At 39.4% G+C, this 23,208-nt stretch overlaps 1 protein-coding gene, 1 non-coding gene and 1 pseudogene across 20 annotated transcripts in view; all 3 read right to left on the bottom strand.

Annotated features, from left to right (window-relative positions):
* RIMS2 (regulating synaptic membrane exocytosis 2) overlaps positions 1-23,208 on the bottom strand; it is a 792,768-nt gene that overhangs the window by 602,256 nt on the left and 167,304 nt on the right. The gene's annotated exons all lie outside the window — the stretch shown is intronic.
* On the bottom strand, positions 12,067-12,166 carry LOC115899840. The gene has a single exon (XR_004059438.1). It is a non-coding gene; the product is annotated as a small nucleolar RNA U13 (small nucleolar RNA).
* Positions 16,819-17,942, bottom strand: LOC104655170 (annotated as a pseudogene).

Raw genomic sequence — 23,208 nt, 5'->3', positions numbered from 1 at the left:
TCCGGCTACTTTTCTGAATTTTTAGTAGAGACAGGGTTTCACCATGTTGGCCAGGCTACTCTTAGACTCTTGACCTCAAGTGATCCACCCGCCTTGGTCTCCCAAAGTGCTGGGATCACAGGTGTAAGCCACCCTGCCCAGCCAAGAAGTATATTTTAAAATGAGGGCTCCTGAATTAGGCTCACCCAGATATGCCTATTGATATGCAGAAGCTTCTAAAAATATTTCAATATTGTTATTCCCTCTTTATTAAAAAAAAAAAAAAAAAGACTGTTTAAAAGGCAAATAAAAAGTTTAAGCAGCTAATTGATAATAAGAATTGAATCTCCTTAACTTTTGGCTTAATTACTATCCTGTTCTGAAGGGAAAAAGAAAGTTATTCTGGATAAAGTGTTTATAAAAGGTAGGCCCTCAGGTAAAGCAGACTTGCTTCTTTTTAAGAGCCACACATGCTAAATCCAGGCATAAAGGTTTTCTTTGCCCTATTACTTGAGGGGCTCTACCCTGAGCTCAGTAATTTTAGCTAAGAAACAATAGCTTAGTTTAAAAGACTACCTATTGAACTAAATTGTTTTGAAAATATACCTTTCTGGCCGGGCGCGGTGGCTCAAGCTTGTAATCCCAGCACTTTGGGAGGCCGAGACGGGCGGATCACGAGGTCAGGAGATCGAGACCATCCTGGCTAACACGGTGAAACCCCGTCTCTACTAAAAATACAAAAACTAGCCGGGCGAGGTGGCGGGCGCCTGTAGTCCCAGCTACTCGGGAGGCTGAGGCAGGAGAATGGCGTAAACCCGGGAGACGGAGCTTGCAGTGAGCTGAGATCTGGCCACTGCACTCCAGTCTGGGCGACAGAGCAAGACTCCGCCTCAAAAAAAAAAAAAAAAAAAAAAAGAAAATATACCTTTCTGGCATTTAGCAGTCTATATTAAAAACCCTTTTGCAAAAAAGTTTACATCTATAAGGAAATTTCCATTTGCAAGGGTGTATGAAAGGGAAGACTGGGTCACTAGAAACTCTTACCATTGTTTTAATTTACATAACAAGTCTTACCTTTGTTTAAGGTAGTTTTCTGGCCATCTTGTCTTAAATGGGTCTTTATGTACCTTTTTTCCTTGGTTTGAATAAATGGAGATACAATATTTAGGCCTGAAGTCTCAGCTCTGTGCTTTTCACACATAAATTTTCTACCTTTTTTTCACCTAAGAGTCATCACTTTAAAAGACAAATTGTTGCTTAACTAATAATTGCTTAGGACAAAAAAAAGAAACAAAAAAAAAAAACAGGTAATTGGAAGACTGATAGAGTAAACAGGGAAAAGAAAAACTATTTAAAAGTCCACAAAACAGAATTCTTTATAAAAGCTAAAAGATCTGCTTTTGTCTGAGTGTCTGTATGTCTGTAAGTCTATATGTGTTATGTGCATGTGCTAATACTTGGTAAATAAAAGTAGTTGTAAAACTGCTGGTAAAACAACTTTAATTGTCTTCAAAATTGGCTTCAAAATTGTCAGTTAAATATAATTCGGTAATTTCTGCCTGTGTGTACTGGTCAGACAGGCTTATGCTATCTCTGTTACATGTTTTAAGGTCATAAAACAGGTGCTTCCTTAATATTTTTAATACTTGTTTAATTTGACGGTGAACTTATGTTTATGTTTCAAGCCTCTAGGTTCTGGGATCTGGACAGGCATCCAAGGTAGGACCTGAAGATATGTCCTCAAGTACTTAGACCACCAGCTGCAGGGCCGAGTCAAGCCCATTATGGCCCCTTCCTCCCTGGTCCACTTTTGCCTCCTAGCCATTCTGCAAAGGGTTGCATGGAACAGGAATCACCTTCACAGCTGTCTTCTCTTCTGAGTTCTATGCCTAATATGTAAATTCAGGACCCAAATGGGCCCTGGCCTTCATAGCCATCCAGGATGCCATGTGGCTACCTGAGACCCAGGACTACTAGGAAAGACTTTAGAGAGGGTCACATTTCAAAATTCTTTTCAGAACCAGGTCTGGTGGCTCATGTCTGTAATCCTAGCACTTTGGGAGGCCAAAGCGGGCAGATCACTTGAGGTCAGGAGTTCAAGACCAGCCAGGTCAAGATAATGAAACCCCATCTCTACTAAAAATACAAAAAATTATCCGGGCATGGTGGCAGGTGCCTGTAATCCCTGCTACGCAGGAGGCTGAGGCAGGAAAATCATTTAATCTTTTCAGTAACTTAAAATCTTCAAATCATGTTATATTAAATTAAGTAACAAATAATCAAAAAATGATTCATTTGTAAGTAGATTAAAATACTGAAACATTAATTATTAAACATAAATTCAAGGTCATATACTTTGGCATCTTATTTTTATGTTACATAAAAATGCTAAAAAATTAAATCAATTAATAAACAAAAATTTGAGAAAACATAATTCAAAAAGTCATAAAATCATTTTCATCTGCAAATGCTGATATAAAACAGTTCAAAATTACTTACGCTAGGTTTTTGCTAAAAACTAGGGTTACTCAGAGTTAAAATTTTAGTTAATGTGTGTAACTATAACTACTAGATATAGGAAAAACAATTCTGTAGACAGAGTGTATAAAGAAAAGTAAGATGTTTTTAGTGAGAAAAGTTGTAAAGGGATAAAAATATGCGTTTGTTGAGAAAATCAATTCTGCCCATCTAGAAGTTACTTAAAGTTTGCTCCAAATTAAAAGAATAAAAATGATATAGATATATTTTTAAAAACTTAAAAATAAAAACATTTAAATATTTCTAAGAGATTATAAAAGGTTTATGAAAATCTTGTGTGGTCAAAAGCTGAGATTGGATGGATTTGTTTATAAGATTTTAGCAATATTAACTTCTATATGGATAGTACCAAGGAGTAGGGCATTGCTATAAAGATATCTGAAAATGAGGAAGCAACTTCGGAACTGGGTAACGGGCAGATGTTAGAAGAGTTTGGAGGGCTCAAAAGAAGACAAGAAGATGAGGGAAAGTTTGGAACTTCTTAGGGACTGATTAAACAGTTGTGACCAAAATGCTGATAGTGGTATGGACACTAAAATCAAGGTTGGCAAGGTCTCAGATGGAAATGAGAACCTTACTGGGAGCTGGAATAAATGTCACGCATGTTATGCCTAAGCAAAGAGTTTAGCTGCATTCTCTTCATGTCCTAGGGACCTGTGGAAGTTTGAACTTCAGAGTGATGACCTAGGGTATCGGAAGGAAGAAATTTCTAAGCAGCAAAAAGTTCAAGATGTGGCCTCCCTGCTTCTAACAACCTATACTCACATGTGGGACCAAAGAATAATCTAAAGTCAACACTTGTATTTCAAAGGAAACAGAGCCTAAACGTTTGGAAAATCTGCAGCCTGGCCATGTGGCAAAGGAAAAGCTTTTCTGGAAGAGGAATTCAAGCTGATTGTGAAGCAACAACTTACTAGAGATATTTACATTACTAAATGGGAGCCCCCTGCTAATATTCAAGACAATGGAGAAAAAACCTTGATGGAGTTCAGAATCCTTCACAGCAGGCCCTCCTATCACCCGCACTGAGACCTGGGAGAACAAAAACCACTACCCTGTGGCACCTCAAGACATGGCACCTGGCACGCTGGCTGCTCTACAGCTTGAGCTGACACTTTGAAGAATGCAAGCCATGAGCCATGGCAGCTTCCACATAAGATTGCAGGCACAGAGTGCAATCTTGGCAGCCACCTCTTAAATTTGAGAGGATGTATGAAAAAGCACAGGTGGCCAGGCAGAAGCCTCCTAAGAGTGGAGCCCTCCCAGAGAATCTCTACTAGGAGAGTGCAGAGGAGAAATGTGGGGTTGGAGCTTCCACACAGAATCCCCACTGGGGCACTGCCTAGTAGACTTGTGAGAAAGGGACCACCATCCTCCAAATTCCAGAATAGTAGATCCAGTGGGAGCTTGAATCCTGCATGTGGAAAAGCTGCAGGCACTCAATAACTTATGAGGGTAGCTACAGGGGCAGTACCCAGCAAAGCCACAGGGGTGGAGCTGCCCAAGGCCATAGGAGCCCACCTCATGTAGCAGTGTGTCCTGCATGCAGGACATGGAGTCAAAGGAGATTTCTTGGAGCTTTAAGAATTAATGACTGCCCTGCTTGGTTTCAAACTTACATAAGGCCTGTAGCCCCTTTCTTTTGGCCAATTTCTACCTTTTGGGATAAAATGTTTACCCAATTCCTATACCCCACTTGTATTGTGGGAGTAGATAACTTGTTTGATTTTACAGGCTCATAGGTAAAAGAGACTGGCCTTGTCTCAGATGAAACTTTGGACTTTGGACTTTAAACAATAGAACAAGTTACAATGTTGGGGGGCTATTGTGAAGGCATGATTGTATTTAGCCATGTGAGAAGGAAATGAGATTTGGGAGGGACAAGGGATGGAATGATAGAGTTTGGATATTTGTCCTTACCCAAATCTCATGTAGAATCGTAATCCCCAGTGCTGGAGGTGAGGCCTAGTATAAAGTGTTTGGGTCATGGGGCTGGATCCCTCATGTCTTAGTGCTATCTTCCTATAGTGAGTGAGTTCTCACTAACTCTGGTTATCTTTAAAAATGTGTGGCACCTCTCCCCACCACCCTCTCTTCTTCCTGTTCTAGCCATGCTCCTGCACTGGCCTGCTCCCCCTTCACCTTGAACTGTAAGCTTCCTGGAGCCTCCCTAAAAGCCCAAGCAGATGCCAGCACCATGTTTACTTTAAAGCCTGCAGAACTGTGAGCCAATTAAAACTCTTTTGTTTATAAATTACCCAATCAATGGTATTTATTTATAGCAATGCAAGAATGGCCTAATATAATTGATAATAACATTATTATCTGTTAATAAGTAACATTTGGTTTTTTATTTTGAACAAGATTTTCATATAATATTAATAAGAGATAGTAGATAAATTTCTGTTCAACATTTGAGTAAACTGTGGGAAAAAAAAAAACAATAGAAGAGAAAGGCAGACACAGATACTGTCCCATATTGTCTTCATTAGGTCTCCAGATTGTTTGGAAAACTGAAAACAGATTTTTGGTTTTTAAAACCTTTTATTTATCCCTTTGGCTAAATAAATATTATTTACAATGACTAGTGATCCTATTTTAATTGTTTTAAACCTTTGACATATTTGATATGCTTCCCCAAATCAAACTTCAAATTAAAAGTTGTCTTTTTGTGACCTCAAACTACTTTGGAATGCTACAGAGGGACCCTGAAACATTCAAGAGAGAGATGAACAGACTTATTTGGTATATTAGAGCATATGGGAGCTGGGCACAGTGGCTCACGCCTGTAATCCCAGCACTTTGGGAGGCTGAGGCAGGCGGATCACGAGGTCAGGAGATCGAGACCATCCTGGCCAACATGGTGAAACCCCGTCTCTACTAAAAATAAAAAAATTAGCTGGGCGTGGTGGCAGGCAACTGTAGTGCCAGCTACTTGGGAGGCTCTGGCAGGAGAATGGCATGAACCTGGGAAGCGGAGCTTGCAGTGAGTGGAGATGGCGCTACTGCACTCCAACCTGGGCGACAGCGAGACTCCATCTAACAACAACAAAAAAAGCATATGGGAAGCATTGTCAAATAAGAAATGTTTTACCCTCTTTGAGTTATATTTTTATGAATATGTTATTAATATACATTCCAAAACTGTATGAGATTCCTAAAATTCTATTATATCTTGGTAGGAAATCAGTCATAACTATAGTTATTATGTTAAGTTATTATAGGCCACAGAAATAACCAAATTTTCTTCTCACTTGTGTCTTTGACCATGATCATATTAATTCCTGTCCACTGTTAAGTGCTTAATTCTGATACATTTTAAAACAACTCTTTACAAGCAAATAAAATCCTAAAGTGTTGTGTCTTTGAGGAAGTTCATGGAAAGGGTAGAAAGGACCATAAGAAGCACCTTTGAATACAGGTTTCTGATGACTTTAGGATCATATCATTTGGACTAAGTAAGGATTCCTCGCACTCCAATGAAAAGACTAACTGATTTATAAAACTGCTAACCCAAGGAGGACAATAATTAATTGAATACCAAGAAAATACTTTGCCAGATTTTCATAATAAATCAGCCAGCACTGAAATTATTAAGAAGTGCTACTTGAATGAACTCCATGATCCAAGTCAAATTACCAATGTGATATGCTTTGGCTGTGTCCACACCCAAATCTTATCCTGAAACTGTAGCTCCCATAATCCCCACGTTTTGGGAGCGACCCGGTGGGAGATAACTGAATCATGAGGGCGGTTCCCCCCTACTATTCCCATGGTAGTGAATAAGACTCACAAGATTTGATGGTTTTATAAGGGGAAACCCCTTTTGCTTGGCTCTCTTTCTTTGCCTGCCACCATATAAGACGTGCCTTTCACCTCCCACCGTGATTGTGAGGCATCCCCAGCCATGTGGAACCATGAGTCCATTAAACCTCTTTCCTTTATAAATTATCCAGCATCAAGCATGTCAATATCAACAGCATGAAAATGGACTAATGCAGCAAACGGGTACCATTAGAGTGGGGTGCTACTGTAAAGCTACCTGAAAATGTGGAAGCAACTTTGGAACTGGGTAACAGGCCAGAGGTCTGGAACAGTCTGGAGGGCTCAGAAGAAGACAGCAAAATGTGGGAAAGTTTGGAACTTCCTAGAGACTTGTTGAATGGCTTTGACCAAAATGCTGATAACGATATAGACAATGAAATCCAGGCTAACGTAGTCTCAGATGGAGATAAGTAACTTGTTGGGAAGTGGAGCAAAGTTGACTCTTATTTCTTAGCAAAGAGACTGGCAACATTTTGTCCCTGCCCTAGAAATTTGTGGAACTTTGAACTTGAGAGGGATGATTTAGGGTACCTGGCAGAAGAAATTTCTAAGCAGCAAAGTATTCAAGAGGTGACTTGGGTGCTGTTAAAAGCATTCAGTTTTAAAAGGGAAACAGCATAAAAGTTCAGAAAATTTGCAGCCTGATGATGCAACAGAAAAGAAAAACCCATTTTCTAAGGAGAAATTCAAGCCAGATGCAGAAATCTGCTTAAGTAACAAGGAGCCAAATGTTAATTGCCAAGACAATGGGGAAAATATCTCCAAAGCATGTCAGAGACTTTTGCAGCAGCCCCTCCCATCACAGGTCTAGAGGTCTAGGAGGAAAAAATAGTTTTGTGGGCTGGGCCCAGGCTGTGTGCAGCCTAGGGACTTTGTGCCCTGCATCCCAGCTGCTCTAGCCATGGTTAAAAAGGGCCAAGGTACAGCTTGGGCTATGGCTTCAGAGGGTGCAAGCCCAAAGCCTTGACAGCTTCCACCTGGTGTTGAGCCTGAGGATGTACAGAAGTCAAGAATTGAGGTTTGGGAACTTCTGCCTGTATTTCAGAGAATGTATGGAAACGCCTAGATATCCAGGCAGAAGTTTGCTGCAGGAGCAGGGCCCTCATAAAGAACCTCTGCTATAGCAGTGCAGAAGGAAAATGTGGGGTTGGAGCTCTCACACAGAGTCCTCACTGGGGCACTGCCTAGTGGAGCTGTAAGAAGAGGGCCACCATCCTCCAGACCCCAGAATGGTAGATCCACTGACAGCTTGCACTGTGCACCTGGAAAAGCCACAGGCACTCAATGCCAGGCCATGAAAGCAGCCAGAAGGGGGTCTGTACCCTGCAAAGCCACAGAGCAGAGTTGTCCAAGACTATGGGAACCACCTCTTGCATCAGTGTGACCTGGATGTGAGCCACATGGAATCAATGGAAATCATTTTGGAGATTTAAGATTTTACTGTCCCACTGGATTTCAGACTTGCATGGGGCCTGTAGCCCCTATGTTTTGGCCGATTTCTCCCATTGGGAATGGTTGTATTTATCAAATGCCTATACCCCCATTGTATTTAGGAAGTAACTAACTTACTTTTGATTTTACAGGTTCATAGGTGGAAGGGACTTGCCTTGTCTCAAATGAGATTTTGGACTGTGGACTTCTGAGTTAATGGTGAAATGAATTAAGACTTTGAGGGACTGTTGGGAAAGCATGATTGATTTTGACATATGAGGACATGAGATTTCAAAGTGGTCAGGGATGAAATGATATGGTACGGCTATGTCCCCACCCAAATCTCATCTTAAATTGTAGCTCCCACAATTCCCACATGTTTTGGGAGGAACCCAGGGGGAGACAACTGAATCATGGCGGGGGGGGGGGTTCCCCCATACAGTTCTCTTGGTAATGAATAAGTCTCATGAGATCTGATGGTTTTATAAGGGGAAACACTTGCGCATGGCTCTCATTCTCTCTTTGCCTGATACCATGTTAGATGTGAATTTTGCCTCCCACCATGATTGTGAGGCCTCCCCAGCCACATCAAACTATGAGTCCATTAAACCTCTTTCCTTTATAAATTACCCAGTCTTCGGTATGTCTTTATCGGCAGCATGAAAACACAGATTAATAAACTATGATAATCCATCTAGAAAACAATGCTACACACTTGATTTGGAGAAACAAAATTGGTATTTAAGAGAATATAAATCCAATGTTAAGTGTAGACTCACAGAGAGAGGCTGGACAGTCACCTGGTATTTCCTAAGTACTTAAACCTCCATTATTAAAAGCTCTACCTGGGCATTGTGGCTTCCACCTGTAATCCCAGCTTCTCAGGAGGCTTAGGTGGGAGAATTGCTTGAGCCTGGGAGTTCAAGGCTACACTGAGCTATGATTGTGCCACCACACTCCAGCCTGGGTGACAGAGCAAGACTCCATCTCTAAATAAATAAGTAAATAAATAAATAGTCTATACTCCATGACTCATCACGGAGGAGATAAAATGATCCAAATAGAATACACACACGTGCACATACATGCACACACGCACACACTCACATACTGGTGTGGTGACTCTTCTAAATTACCAAAATGACTTGTGACAAATATACTTCAGGTATATTTCTGCTACCTGATGGGCCATTTGAACATAGAGAGATTTCATTCCATTGTTGTTTTCAGTGCATATATTCTGGTTATATAGAAGCTTTCTCATACAAGAAGGCTAATCCTGTAAGAGTAGCTAAAAGGTTATCAGAAAATGTATTTCCTTCATGGGACATTCCTGGAAAAATCTCTAGTGATAAAGGTACTTGTTTCACTGGACAGTAAAATAGTTAAATAAGATGTTACAAATATAATAACATTAGGCAAAGCTAATTAAATCAACTAGGTTGCCTTGGTCAAAGATATTGCAGATTGATAACAATCAGATCAAGTTCCAGAGGAAAATATAAGTTGATCCCTTATGAAATCGTCACTGGAAGGCCTACGCTCCTAACAATAGAACCTCATGTATCTTCCACTCCTAAACTCTAATATGACTAAACTCTAACAGGCTTTAATGTATTATGCCAAAGTGTATTTTCACCAGGTTAAAGAAAGCTTGTCGTGGTCTACCAACAAAGGGCAATCAAACCCAGGTGATCTAAAACTCAGAGATTTGGTCTTCTGGAAACATCAAGGAAAGACTGCCCTTGTAACCCACACTGCAACAAAACTGTGGGACTGTGAGCCTTGAGCTTGTAATCTCACAACTCAGAAGAGCCCCTACAGACTCTTGGAACTATACACCCATTGGAGACCTTAAGGTAAAGCTAACCATGGAAGTTTCTCCCTAGAAGCAGATGACATTCCAGATGCAGACAGCTTTCACAAGATCACAGATCAAGACTTCTCTGCTATCATGAAACTCTTACTTCTTAAAATTTTCCTTGCTTATACCTCTATGAACAACACAACTGGAAAGGAGTTTGTGTGCACTCATGAGGTATACTTTTATTTGTGGGTGATTTTGCAGCCAAACTTATTTATGGAAAACCTATGCTTTGATAGATGAAAGATGAAAAACAACGTGTTCAAGAAATGTTAATGATACCTTTGTTGCTTCATAATCTGTCAGAAACAGAACAGTGGTCCACTCCTCTTAACCTACATCATCAGTTAAAGAGAAAACTGCCAGAAGGCCTTCACTATTGAAGATGGGTGGTCTCTTTTGACATAGTTTGGAGTAAATGAGGCAATTATTAAAAATGTATTCCTTATAGCAGGTTCTACAGCAGATTCTACTGCAAAGGCTATGGCTGCACAAAAAGCTTCTTTAAATTATCTTGCTAAAGTTATGCTAGATATAAAATTATAACTTACTGCTGAACAGAGAATTATCTGTGCAGTTACTGGCACTTCTTGTTGCACATGATACATACATTAGGTATTACAGAGATTCTGTTGTAGGGGATTAACGAATAGGTTGCTTGGTTGAAACAAACAGATACTTTATCTAGTTCATTCTTTGGTCTTTGATTTTAGCTGATTTGGTTCATGAGGATCCTGGCTAAGGCATACTCCAAACTCTTGGTATTATCCTCCTGACAGTCATAACAGTAGTCTCCCTGGTGCACTGTATTCTCTCAAAAGTTTTAAATGTTTGCATACAGTCATCTATAGAAGGTCAAATGGTTTCTTTTCAAATAGAACAACAAAAACTCAAAGGAATGCATGATTATGAGAACACCATAACCTATGAATGACATACTGTGACTGGAAACCCTAAATGATGGTAACTAAGAGTAGTGCTAATGACCCAAGCTTTGGTCACACTCTCACCTAAGTAAAAACCTGACCAAAAGGAGTGAGTTAAACAAAATTATGGGAGGTCATTGTTTTGGACTGAGCTCATACACTAGGCCTTAACAGACCAGACCGGATCAAATCAAAATGGAGTCACTCATGCTAAATGTGACATAATCAAATTGAAACTTTAAAGACGCAGATAGCCCCCCCATAAAAGACCCGAAATGATTTTCTCTCTTGAAAACAGAACATTCCAGCATAATAAGGAAGTCTCCTCTAGGATATCTTTTAAAAAAAGTAAGTTAAAGTCCTGTTTACGAGGACTTACAAAACCCACTGTTCTGTTATGTTCTAGTGAGATTTGAGACCAAGCAAGTACATTTACCATGTACTTAAAGAATGATCATTAAAGAATGATGTCAATGCATAAAGTTTTCGTCAACCTCTCAGGTTGACCAAATGAAGGGAATTGTTAAATTAAGCTTAGCTGAAAACTGCCCTCATTATAAGTTTGGTCTAAAGGTTTCTCTGTACATAGTGAACCATAATCTAACTAGATGTATAAACAGACTGCAACTTATTCTTGTACCAATCACTGAGTTTCAGCCAACAGTTGGCCACCTGTGGCCAACTGTAGCAAATGCTGAATTTTAACATATCTAGCTATTCCTGTACCTCATTTTAATTTTCTACACATCATTTTCCTTTTCCTGTCCATAAATCCTCTCTGACCACGTGGCAGTGCCAAAGTCTCTCTGAACCTATTCTGGTTTAGGGGATTCCTGATTCAGGAATCATTCTTTCCTCAATTAAACTCTGTTAAATTTAATTTGTCTAAAGTTTTTATTCTAACAAGTCAATTGAAACATGTACTAGATAAGTATTAACATATAAGAAAAATGTTACTGGAGCACAAGGAAAAGAAGCATTAGTTGTGAACGGTGTTGATAAAACTTAATAGAAGAAAAACATTTTTTAGTTTTTAAGCATTTTGGCCATGAAAGACATGCAAAATTGTGACAGGCATAAAATGAAGGATAAATTTCAGGCTTGTATTTTTTCATATGCAAAGTATGAAAGCAAATGGAAAATTCAGGAAGTTGAAAGTATTCTCATTTGGAATAAGGTATGCATGGGGTGAAAACAGGGAGGAAAATACAATAGAAGAAGCTGGAAAGTCAGCGTGGGGTAGAATACTAAGGATTATTCCCCATATTATCTAATATCCAATTAAGTTTGTAACATCACTAGTTATAGAAATCACTAAGACAATGCTGAGAAAGGTTACAAATCTATCTCAAATATATCAGATATTTGATTCATTCTTTTTAGACTCATAGCATATCTCAAAACCATTTCTGAACTACTGGCTAAAAAAGACTTTATGCCAGAAGTCACATGAAGCTCTTTATCAATATTAATCCTTTATCTTTCACACATTTCTTTTTTTAACACCAGATGGGTAATGTGCAAACATCATACCAAGGTTTGAGGGAGGAACATCTCAAATGAGCATTAAACACCCATTCACACTTATGAACTGTGAAAGAATCTCTAACACACATTTTTTTTTATTATACTTTAAGTTCTAGGGTACATATGCAAAACGTACAGGTTTGTTCCATAGGTATACATGTGCCATGTTGGTTTGCTGCACCCATCAACTTGTCATTTACATTAGGTATTTCTCCTAGTTCTATCCCTCCCCCAGGCTGCCACCCTCCAACAGGCCCTGGTGTGTGATGTGCCCCACACTGTGTCCATGTGTTCTCAATGTTCAACTCCAATCTATGAGTGAGAACAAGCGGTGTTTGGTTTTCTGTCCTTGTGATAGTTTACTTAGAATGATGGTTTCCAGCTCCATCCATGTCCCTGCAAAGACATGAACTCATCCATTTTTATAGTTGCATAGTATTCCATGGTGTATATACGTGCCACATTTTCTTAATCCCGTCTGTCACTGATGGACATTTGGGTTGATTCCAAGTCTTTGCTATTGTGAACAGTGCTGCAATAAACATACATGTGCCTCTGTCTTTATAATAGCATGATTTATAATCCTTTGGGCATATACCCAGTAATAGGATTGCTGGGTCAAATGGCACTTCTAGTTCTAGATGCTTAAGAAATTGCCACACTGTCTTCCACAATGGTTGAACTAATTTACACTCCCACCAACAGTGTAAAAGTGTTCCTATTTCTCCACGTCCTCTCCAACATCTGTTGTTTCCTGACTTTTTAATGATCGCCATTCTAACTTGCGTGAGATGGTATCTCATTGTGGTTTTGATTTGCATTTCCCTAATGACCAGTGACAATGAGCTTTTTTTCATGTGTTTTTGGCCAGATAAATGTCTTCTTTTGAGAAGTGTCTGTTCATATCCTTCATCCACTTTTTGATGCATTTGTTTTTTTTCTTGTAAATCTGTTTAAGTTCTCTGTAGATTCTGGATATTAGCCCTTTCTCAGATGGGTAGATTGCAAAGGTTTTCTCCCATTTTGTAGGTTGCCTGTTCACTCTGATGATACTTTCCTTTGCTGTGCAGAAGCTCTTTAGTATAATTAGATCCCATTTGTCTATTCTGGCTTTTGTTGCCATTGCTTTCGGTGTTTTAGTCATGAAGTCTTTGCTCATGCCTATGTCCTGGATGGTATCGCCTAGGTTTTCTTCTAGGGTTTTTATGGTATTAGGTCTTACATTTAAGTTTTTAATCCATCTGGAATTAATTTTTTATACTGTGTAAGGAAAGGATCCAGTTTCAGCTTTCTACATATGGCTAGCCAGTTTTCCCAGCACCCTTGATTCAATAGGGAATCCTTTCCCCATTGCTTTTGTCAGCTTTGTCAAAGATCAGATGGTTGTAGATATATGGTGTTATTTCTGAGGCCTGTATTCAGTTCCATTGGTCTACATACCTGTTTTGGTACCAGTACCATGCTGTTTTGATTACTGTAGCCTTGTAGTATAGTTTGAAGTCAGGTAGTGTGATACCTCCAGCTTTGCTCTTTTTGCTTAGGACTGTCTTGGCTATGCGGGCTCTTTTTTGGTTCCATATGAACTTTAAAGTAGTTTTTTTTCAATTCTGTGAAGAAAGTCATTGGTAGCTGGATGGGGATGGCATTGAATCTATAAATTACCTTGGGCAGTATGGCTATTTTCACAATATTGATTCTTCCTATCCATGAGCATGGAATGTTCTTCCATTTGTTTGTGTCCTCTTTTGTTTCACTGAGCAGTGATTTGCAGTTCTCCTTGAAGGGGTCCTTCACATCCCTTTTAAGTTGGATTCCTAGGTATTTTATTCTCTTGGTAGTAATTGTGAATGGGAGTTCACTCATGATTTGGCTCTCTGTTTGTCTGTTACTGGTGTATAAGAATGCTTGTGATTTTTGCACATTGATTTTGTATCCTGAGACTCTGCTGAAGTTGCTGATCAGCTTAAGGAGATTTGGGACTGACACAATGGGGTTTTCTAAATATGTCATGTCACCTGCAAACAGAGACAATTTGACTTCCTCTTTTCCTAATTGAATACCTTTTATTTCTCTCTATTGTAATACACATCTTTAATACAAATGGCTTTGTTTCATGATGCCATCATAACTGAAACTGTATTGAAAAGGTAATTAAATTAAGAGAGTCTTTCCCTCCAGAAAAATTTAAAAAATTCTTTTTTTTTTTTTTGAGACAGAATCTCATGCTCTGTCACCCAGGCTGGAGTGCAATGGCGCAATCTCAGCTCACTGCAATCTCTGCCTCCCAGATTCAAGCAATTCTCCTGCCGCAGCCTCCTGAGTAGCTGGATTACAGTATGCGCCACTATGCCCAGGTAATTTTTTGTATTTTTAGTAGAGACGGGGTTTCACCATGTTGGGCAGGCTGGTCTGAAACTCCTGACCTCGTGATTCGCCCGCCTCGGCCTCCCAAAGTGCTAGGATTACAGGCATGAGCAACCGCACCTGGCCTCCTCCTGAAAAATTTATGTAGTCGCTAGATACAGAATCTTCAGAGCTGACATTATTACTCCATTCACAAAATAAAATAATCTTGATATTAGAGACTGAGATTAAAAAATATGTAAAAATTACATTTGTAGCTTGCTATTGACACTAGAGAATGACTATATTTATATGACTGTATATAGATAGATAGATAGATAGATAGATAGATAGATAGATAGATAACCCTTCCTGACTCCAAAGGGAAAAGGTGTTTCATTGCTTCTCTGAATTTGCTTCCTGAAGAAAAGTATCAACTCAATTCTGAAATAAAAATATGGTGATAAATACAAGAATCATTTTGAGTTCATTATACACATTCCACCTATAACTGCTTTCTGCTTGACCAAAAAAAGTACTTCTTTGAAAAAGAAATTGGAGAGCAAAAACACTTTTATCCACTGTTGCCTAGGTATAATAACATGTGTTTTTCACACAAAACATAAAAAGAAAAAACTCTGATAACATTATTTGCATTTTTTACAATTTGTGTAAACTTAGTTGCACTTAATCTCAATTGATGTCATTAACTATAAACTTTCGAATACTGTATGATGCACAGTGATATGCTCTGATTTGTATTTTAGAAGAAATCACCACCATAAGAAGCACACAGCTAATACAAAAACATCTTCCGTCTGTATGAAGCTTGTCTAACCTGCAGCCCATGGGCCACATGAGGCCCAGGACAGCCTTGAATACAGCCCAACAAAAATTTGTAAACTTTCTTAAAGCATTATAACATTTTTGGAAACTCTTTTTAGCTCCTCAGCTATCATTAGTGTTCCTGTATTTTATGTGTGGCCCAAGACAATTAATTCTTCTTCCAATGTGGCCCAGGGAAGCCAAAAGATTGGACACCCCAGGTCTATATCATTCTCAATATCATTCTCTGTGTCTTTCTCAATCTTCAGAAAAAGTAGAAATAACAAGTGAAATATCAAAATTTGTATTTTAGAACAAATCGTATCATATCACACCTTTTCTCCCTTTCTAGGCCAGATGCAAAGGCACCAAAACATCAAATAGTAAGGCATGCTCAAAAAACAGCATCTAGGCTACATGCAGTGGCTCACACCTGTCATCCTAGCACTTTGGGAGGTGAAGCAGGCAGACTGCCTGAGCTCAGAAGTTCGAGACCAGCCTGGGAAATACAGTGAAATCCCATCTCTACTAAAAATACAAAAAAATCAGCCAGGGGTGGCGGGCATATGCCTGTAGTCCCAGCTACTCGGGAGGCTGAGGCAGGAGAACTGATTGTACCCGGGAGGCGGAGGTTGCAGTGAGCTGATGTCGCGCCACTGCACTCCAGCCTGGGTGACAGAGCAAGACTCTGTCTCCCAAAAAACAACAACAACAACAACAAACAGCATCTATAGTATTACCAAATAACTAAATGGGAAATTAGGGCAATTACAGAGTTACTAGCTTTAATATTTTAAAGTATTTTGAAGTAGCTGAAGTACTTTACTTTCACAAATAACTCCAAAATTCTCCTCCAAACTAATAGGAAAACAATAATGACATCAGAATGTATACAGCAGCACTATTCATAATAGGCAAAAATTAGAAACAAACCCAAATGCATATCAATAGTAAAACTGATCAATAAAATGTAGTATATTCAGATACTGGAGGACACACAGCACTCAGAATGAATGAAATACAACTGCATGCAATTATATAGCTGAATCTCATGAACATTATATTGAGCAAAACAATACAGAACCAACAGAATACATTGTATGATTCTTTCTGTAAACTCTAAATAAAAATAGGCCAAAATAACAGTGCTGGACAGAAAATAGTGGTGCTAGGCTAAAGGATAAAAGTTACCCTTGGAGATGGGAAACAGTTCTCCCTGAAAGGGAGCATGAGGAAATCCTGGAGGGCTGTTAATGTTCTGCTTCTTGATCTCAGTGCTACTTTCTATACTTTCAATCTGTGCACTTTCCATTGTATGTTTTATGTTACTTAGCAATAAGCACTTTGCTGCTTTTATCAATTTTTTTAAATATCCTTTTCTGAGCAATCTTTCATTTGTCATTTTAAAAGTTTATTTACTTATCCCTGCCTTGAGCCACACAGCATTTAATATGATTCTAAGGTATGAAAAAGATTCTGTAAATTTTATATTATTCAGATTAAAGATTATCTATGTTGGACCTGGAAACACATCTATGTCCAGGAACTGCCTTTACCATTTCACAATTCCGTATCAGCTTTGTTTGTTTGTTTTTGTTTTTGTTTTTGTTTTATCCACGAAGCAGCATATTTATTCCGGGCCCTAGTAGACAGCCCGCTGATTTCATTCCCACTCATCACCACCAGCTGGATGGACAGTTCCACCAGATACTGGCAGAGTCTACTCAGGCTCAGCTCCTCAACATCCAGGTAACTGACGTGGAAGGCCTGCTTCTCAGAAAGCTCACAGAGGACACAGCAGCAGGCAAGGCCCAGAGCACCTAGGGAGCCCAGGGAGCAATTGCAGAAGGACAGGATCTTCTCTCCAATGAATTTTGTAGAAAATCCCAGGTGCAGCCTGGGCCCTGGTTCCGAAGACCATCCAGGCGGGAGCCCACATCAGTGGAGAAGTAGTCATCATCAGGCTCCACCTCATTGCCATCCCAGGCATCCAGAGACAACGTGTGCACTCGAAGCAGCATTTTGGTCACCGCATTACACCTTGTTAACGTGACACTTGGAAGTGTCACTGCCAATCTCAATGAAACACTCCATTCATCAGGTCATGGTGAATTATTCGCGGTGATCTGGCCTGGACTCCTGGGTCACTGTGTACTCTAGCAACCACCAGCCTTCCTGCACCACCAGTTCCTGAAGAGCACCAATAGGGATGCACTCGGACTGCTGAAGGGAGGAGCAGAGGCTGCTTTTCCATGGGGGTGCTCCTGGTTAGGACAACAGATGAAACTGGGGTAGCAGTTGCTGCAGCAGTAAAAAACAGAGCGTCCCCAAGCAGTGAAGAGTCTAGGGGAGAAAAAGAACTGCTGTCCTTTGGGGCTGGCTGCAACATGCTCCCCACTTTGAGGTATTTGAGGGCCACCTCAGCTGCCTTGTGCCTGACTGCCTTCTTGCTGGAGCCCTGACCAGTGCAGCTGGTGTCGCCAACAGTGTGACCCGGAAGGTGAAATTAGGCTGGTGGGCCCTCGGCTTTGAGAAGGTTGTACACAGGTGTTCTTCCCTATTCTGGTCCTGTACTTCTGCAGAAGGCTGATAGGTGTCTTGCCAGGATTAGTGGCCAGCACTTTCTCTACACTAGGCAGCCCGCAGCCCATGGTAGTGCCAGAGTCTTGCTCCTCTTCACTCATTCCCTTCTCTGTCCTCACAGGCACCACTGTGACTGCCTCCATATCAACTTATTTGACCAGTCAAGCACCGTAAGCAGCACATAGCTTACAAAAACAATATTTTGCTATATCATTCTTAATCTTCAGAAAAAGTAGAAATAACAAGTGAAATTTTAAAATTAAAATTAAATATCCTCAAGGACTCTTCAATTTCCATCACCATTAGCCTTCAAAACAAAAAGATAAACATTTTTGGGGACCCATCTGCTCTCTCCTTATGAATGAATAATGGACTGCCCCACATATTTTTAAATTTCACCTTTGATCCTATATTCTGCTATTGCAAGCTAAGATGAGTAGACAAAGCAAAGAAACCACGTGATGCACTCAGTCTTGTCAACAACAGGTAAAAGCAGTCTTTCCAAAACATCCTTCTAAGCAACTTTCTATGACCTGAGATCTGCAGATTTAGCACTCTGGAGGAGACATGGGAGAAAAACTGTCCTGGACACTTAATGAAAAGAGTGTAATAAGTCATGCTAATAATTAGCACTTCAGTTAAAAGCCCCAAAACGTTGACCCTTGAATTCATGTTTCACAACTAAAAAGACACACAGCATTTTCCCTGGGTTTGAAAATCTTCTCCAATGGGAGTCCAGAAGCAGATGATCTTTGGAAAAAAAACAGCTAATGACTCCCGGATCAAGCAAATGACAAACCAAACTATACAGCTTCCACCCAAGACAGAAGATTATAACTTTCCTGGTTTCTGGGCTCCTCCTTTCTAAAATAATTTTGTTTACTTTTAATCTTATTTATTAGTGTGCTTTAGCATCCCAGGTGACCAACTAAAGGCTTCTCAGAATATGTGTATACATTCACATATTGTCAGTGTTATCATTCTTTATCTCCATTAGTCTTTCATTACCACCTAAGAGAAGGCAAAAATCTCCCTGTTATCTCACTGACAAAACTTAACATTAGGTTGGTGCAAGGTAATTGCAGTTTTGGCATTGAAAGTAATTTTCTTTTGCACCAACCTAATAGCTGTTACTTAAAACACTACAAGTAGCAAATTTCCTTCCTGAGGACACTTGTACGTTTGAATTTTCTTTACATTATAATCTAACCTTCAGTCTTGTAAAAAATAGACCTTGATCTCAGTCATTATAGCAGTTACGGTAGAAGCAACTACTGTATTGGAGTTGTGAACAAATGTGAACCTGAAAGAACTAATCCTTCAAGATGGAATTCAAGTGGCTAACTGGGCCTAGATTTTAAAGATTTTAAAGACAGCCAAGCTGCCATTTGCTAAGTAGCGGTCATCACATACTCTGAGTTTCCAGAAAACCCACACCTCTCCTGAACTTTGTGCTCACCTAAACGAACCAATCAGGGCTCAGCTATATCAACTAATCAGAACCCAGCTGTAACAACCAGTCAGAACTGAGCTGTGTTAACCAATGAGAAGGAAGCAAGTTTGAATCCTTCATTTTCATAAAGAAACTGGATTAAGAATATGGGCAGAAACGTTTGCTATAAAATTAGGATCCTCCCTTTGCTTTCTGGAATGCACTTTCCTCTATCATTGAAAACTATGTCTACCCCATTTGCAAACAGTCTCTTTCCTCAAAATTCCTTTCCAGAAAAATTTTGTTGCCAGAGCAATCCTTGCTACAGTAACTATTCTTCTGGCAAATCTTTATCTTTTGACATCCTAAAATTTCTATCTCATTGCAATAAATAAGAATCAAATGTAAACTAACTGTAGGTATTACTAGAACTCATTATATAGAGGATAGTGCTTTGTGAGAAGTTTTAGGCAATAATCTGTGAGCAAAAGTGACCTATGACACTTCTGTCTTACATAATTAAGAATGAGTGTGGGCCGGGTGCGGTGGCTCAAGCCTGTAATCCCAGCACTTTGGGAGGCCGAGACGGGCGGATCACGAGGTCAGGAGATCGAGACCATCCTGGCTAACATGGTGAAACCCCGTCTCTACTAAAAATACAAAAAACTAGCCGGGCGACGTGGCGGGCGCCTGTAGTCCCAGCTACTTCGGAGGCTGAGGCAGGAGAATGGCGTAAACCCGGGAGGCGGAGCTTGCAGTGAGCTGAGGTCCGGCCACTGCACTCCGGCCTGGGCGACACAGCGAGACTCCATCTCAAAAAAAAAAAAAAAAAAAAAAGAGTAAGTGTGAGTTTTCCGTTCTCTGTCTTCCACTGGTGTAGCAACTCTGGAAGCTATGTGTTCCGGATGGCTTACAAGAAAGCAGCAGCCTAAATCTGAGTTGCCACTTGGAAGAGAAACCTACTCCTATGAATAGGTTTCAGTTTTAGTGAACCTGTGCTCTTGGGCTGTGACTCTGAAAGTGATTCTCAGCTTCTTGTCCCCCTTAGGTGAGGCGGAAAATCTAAAGACTGGAGTTATTTTCCTTTTCTCATATTGATTCACCTCTGGTAAAGTTGTTTCTCTTGAGGGAAGGTGGGGAACAGAAAGTTCTGGGAGTATGTCAAAATGATTACTCCTCCCCTGGACTATTTCAGGATGGTTACTTTCCCTTCCCCCAGCTGGAAGCATGAGGGGACTTTTCTCTGATCTTCACTTTCAGAGCTTCATGGTACTCCTAGAAGTAAAACCTAAAAATTGTGGGGGCTTCCCACAATTGTGGGCTAGGACCCCAGGAAGTTTTAACTTTTAAGTTAGTCCACATTCAGCTTCCAGCAGTTCATCAATTATAGTTTAAGTTTTCCTAACAGAATCTGTGGTTTCTTCACCCAGTAAACTTATTCTTTATATTTGTCCCTCTCTCTACACTACTCAGGGCTTGATTTGCCCTGTGACCTCAATTTTCTGGTGGATTTAAGAAAAGTTGTTGGTTTTCAGATCAGCATTTTTCTTGTTGTGAGAACAGCAGTGACAACTTTCACGCTCTTTCACCTATCAAAAAGAAAACCAGAAGTCCCCACACGATTGTTTTTAATTAGTTATCAGCTTGTCTCTTTTTTCCACTTAACCATGAACTATTTGAGAGTAGGAACCATAGTCTTTTTATCTCAGGACCCAGGATAGGTATAAGGATTCTTCAGAGCTTAACAAATCTTTGTGTCTGCTCTTTATCACACACTCTCTTTCTAGGTAATTTTATGCATTTTTCTAGCCTTATGTGCCATACTAACCACTCTCAAACATATATCTCTGGCCAGTCCATCTCTCTCCTTTAATGCTGGATAATTATAAGCATCTTAAATTTTAAAAGTTCAGAATGTAAGTTTTAGTTTATACCTCCAACCTGTTCATCTTCTCCTCTTCTTGATCATATTTAATAACATCATGACCCAATTAGTTCTTTCAACTAGAAATCTGGGAGTCATCTTTGGTTCTTTTCCCTTCTTCAACAACTTCTAAATCTATTCCTCCGACAAATCATATCATTTCAATCTTCAAATATATTCTCAGTTTACTTCTCTCCATCTTCTTTGTAATCAATGTGGTCCAGGTTATCACTATCACTAGCAAAGTCTTCAAAAAAGGCCTCTTCCGTTGCTCTCTCCATTTCTATTCTCACTCATGCTACTCATAGAGCAGTCAGAATGATCTTTATATACATAAAGTAAACCCAGCCGGGCGCGGTGGCTCACACCTGTAATCCCAGCACTTTGGGAGGCCAAGATGGGCGGATCAGAAGGTCAGGATATCAAGACCATCCTGGCTAACACGGTGAAACCCCATGTCTACTAAATATACAAAAAATTAGCCGGGCGTGGTGGTGGGCACCTGTAGTCCCAGCTACTCAGGAGGCTGAGGCAGGTGAATGGCCTGAACCCAGGAGGTGGAGCTTGCAGTGAGCCAAGATGGTGCCACTGCACTCCAGCCCGGGTGACGGAGCAATACTCCATCTCAAAAAAATAAAAATAAATAAATAAAGTAAATCATGTCACTCCCATGTTTAAATCTCTTAAATATCTTCCCTGTATACTGAGACTCAGATTCAAACTCCTTATCATTCTCTGTAAAACCACCGCCCTATCTGAGTCCTACCTCTGGAACCTCATCTCCTGCCACACTCCCTCTCATCTACTATACTACACCCACGTTGGTCTTCTTTGTGACCTTGCTACTTAAAGACTTTCACATATCATGTTCCCTATGCTTAAAACACTCTTCCCTTTAACATTTTGTTTCTATTAAAAGACCTTACAACCAAAGAGGATTATTATATTAGGTGGTTATCTAATTCCAATAATTCAAATCTTAGATTTTCCTAGTATTTCAAACATACATTAATCATAGCAAAACATAAATAAAACTAAAATATAAAATTCAAAGTAAAGTAATCCAATTGATTAGTTTAATGTATTTGCATTAGAAAAGTTTCTTAATTACCTTTACCATTTTGCTATGTATTGAAGATACAAAGTTAAAATGACAGCCGCATTATAAGGCATTTATCATTTTTCCTAGTATTTCCATCTTTAATTATCCAGAGGCTTGTTTTATACCTTACATAAAACCTGTTACGTTATATTGTCTTTGCAGAAAACTTTCCCTCATTTTAATGCTGATACAAAAGATAGCAAAAGAAAAGAGAAAGAAATACTAAAATTATCTAATTTATATATTAAGCAGTTTCTACGAAGGGTGAATTAACTGGCAACTAAAACAAAAGGCTCATTCAATTTTCTATGCCTCAATTCTCATGAAAAGTTGAATACAATAGTCTACTTATATCTATAATTTCACATCAATTACCAAAATCAAAATAAGTAAATCTTCTGTTATGCTAAAGAATATGAAATGAACAAACCTCAAAAATACAGACCTCAAGAAGCCTACATCATCACTACATTTTTCAACAACCACAAAATGGAATTTATATAAATTGATTAAAATGGAACTACTGTTTAGGAAACATAATAGATTTTTAATACTAGCTATCTGGTAGAATATTTCGTTATTCTGCTATGAAAGTATTTGCACAAAATATGAAAAAATACTTTTCAACATTTAAAACTTAAAATGAATACCTGGAATTCAGCTCCCTAAAATAATTTTATGGATGAATAATAGAAAGTAAGCAGATAGGAAGTTATCCCACTCAGACAGTATTCATATTGGGAAAGAAACAAGATAACCTAGAAAGAAGAAGCCTTATAACTTCAAACAGAGAGTAAGTGAATTAAAGGGCATTCCGAAGTAACCCTGGTCTGTGGTTCAGAAAGACAAAAGGAAGGCTTCTAGAAAAACAAATACTAAAAATCTTCAATGTAACAAGAATGTAAGATG

Source organism: Rhinopithecus roxellana, chromosome 9 (genome assembly GCF_007565055.1).
Source record: "Rhinopithecus roxellana isolate Shanxi Qingling chromosome 9, ASM756505v1, whole genome shotgun sequence".
In the NCBI taxonomy this organism is placed as follows: Eukaryota; Metazoa; Chordata; class Mammalia; order Primates; family Cercopithecidae; genus Rhinopithecus; species Rhinopithecus roxellana.
Note: the sequence above shows the minus strand (reverse complement) of the source record. Positions and strands in the feature narration are given on the sequence as shown.